Source organism: Coffea eugenioides, chromosome 2 (assembly GCF_003713205.1).
Source record: "Coffea eugenioides isolate CCC68of chromosome 2, Ceug_1.0, whole genome shotgun sequence".
NCBI classification, from domain to species: domain Eukaryota; kingdom Viridiplantae; phylum Streptophyta; class Magnoliopsida; order Gentianales; family Rubiaceae; genus Coffea; species Coffea eugenioides.
In genome coordinates this window covers 7,834,656-7,837,037 of record NC_040036.1, presented here as the reverse complement: position 1 = coordinate 7,837,037, position 2,382 = coordinate 7,834,656, and positions in this window count along the sequence as shown.

Below are 2,382 nucleotides of genomic sequence, written 5' to 3'. Positions count from 1 at the left end.
TTATAGTAAGCTGGTAAAGTTTTACACAAACACTTAAAAACGACACTATTTTAATGGACCCTAAGATGTATCATTCATAACAGGCAAAGGAAATTGAGTGAATGATTATTATTAGCTGAATGGTGATAAATACCACTAATCACAACCATTCAAATAAGTCCATTTGAGGCTTTATATGGCATTAAACCAACTCAGCTAGCTCTGGGGCCACAGTTGCAGAGGCCATATTTGCAAGCCAATACGGCCACTGTTTAGGAGTATTCACAAGAGAGGAGCAAGCTAGACACATTGTTGAGGCAAAACTAGGAGCAGGCTCAACAAAGAATGAAAATGTATGTTGATAGAAGGTGGAGTGAGAGAGAGTTTGTAGAGGGGGACTGAATGTATTTGAGATTGCAACCCTACATACAGAATTCAGTAGCAATAAGAGATACTCATAAACTTTCTACTAAGTATTATGGCCCATATCAGAATATGAGCATAGTAGACAATGAGGCTTCATAGACTGAAACTACTAGCTCAATCATTGATTTTTCGAGTTTTCCATGTTTCATTGTTGAAGAAAAAGGTAAGCAGACATGCTGTTCCCATTACTCAACTTATAGAGACTGATGAGAGGGTAGAGTTTGTGTAGAGCCTGTTGCAATGCTGAATAGGAGGATAGCCAATAGAAACAATGTAGTAGTAGTGAACATGGTTGGCAATAGTCGTAACTGGAATAGTCGAGACCAGTACGATATCGATTCCGAATCGTGGATATTATCATATCTGTAGAGACTCGCTCTGACTTGGCCAATATTGGCTAATTCGAAACTGTGATGCATAATATTAGCCGATATATATTTAAGTCAACTCGAAGTCAAGTCAGATATTTTTTCAGATTATACCTTGTTTAGTATTTTCTAATTTTAGTAATTTTTCACAATTTTTGAAAATTTTTATATGTATGCGTATCACTCAATATTCAACCGATATGCCATGACAGATATGGAATAACTGAGACCGTGACGTGACCACAAATAATGGTAGTGAAGGGATGGAATTCTCCAGTAGATGGTGCAACCTAGGAGGATGCTACATTGAAGTTGTTTTCCTAATTTCCAACATTGAGGACAAGATTGACCCACAGGCCCTCCCAGGGGGGAAGCTTCATGGCGCTATTGATGTTTTTCCGTGAGTTCTATAAATGGAGTAATGTCGAGTTGTAAAGGTGCGAAAATACTTTCAAAAGGCATGGGAATAAACTGAAGTAGCGAGATCACGCCTTCACTTTTGCAGATGAGAAGATATATCAGAAGCAGAAGATTAGTTGGCTTTTGTCTTTGGTCCATATATACTTTTATTCTTAGCAACAGATTAGTTAGTTACTAGCTTATTTTTTGAGTTTATTAGTGATTTTAAATTATTAGAGAATTGGTTTATCTCAAGTTGCATTGCCATCTTTAAATGCATCAATTGCTTCTCCTTAGACCTACTGTCACCAGGCATGACACTGTTGTACCTTCTTGAATAAATTTTCTAATATAGGCTTTTCTTTCTCTTATTCATTTTTTTTCTACAAACATGACCAACACTTTTGGTGCTTAGTTGTTGGAAAAAGAAATTATTCCATTTGTGGAAGTTGTACAAGAGTGCTGCTTTTCTTTAATAGAAATTGGAATTTCTAAAAAATTTCTCTCCTCAAAGTGTCGCAGACAATACCAATAAAACTGAATTAATAATTTTCTTACCATCTTCTTACATTTGAGTAACTGATCAATATGTCTCACATGTCTCCTAGTAACTACTTGAATATTTTTTATCTCTAGTTTTGGCTCTTCTTCTTTAATACTATTGTGAGATCAGAGTGAGACATTCAAAATTGGGATGGAGGTGATATAGGTTGTAAATCCTATTTTAGGTTGTTTGACATTGTTATATTCTTAGTCCAGCTCAATTGTGTTGAGATAGAAATGATTTGAATTTTTTATAAAAAAAATGCTATAATAATATTTTGTGAGGGGGTGCATTTGAGATGCAAAGATGAATAGAAAATGTGCAGTGGTACTAAGGACAAAAATGTACTTAAAATGGCAATATTACGTTAAGTTTATGAACATTTTTCTCACCCCTCCCCCTTGATTTACTTAAAAATGGAAGTGCTAAAGACAAAAATATCATAAACATTCAAAATTTTAGAAAAATAGAATTGTAAAACAAAAAATATGTGTGGCAAAACGGTAAAAAAAAACACACACACACACACACGAAAACATAGATAAGCCAAAATAGAATTAAATTTTTTGTACAGTTAGCAATAAAAATTACCTAAAACCCAGCCAAACCTAAAAAAGAGAGAAACTAAGAAATAGAAAAATAAAATAAAAAGCTGCTGAGTACTAA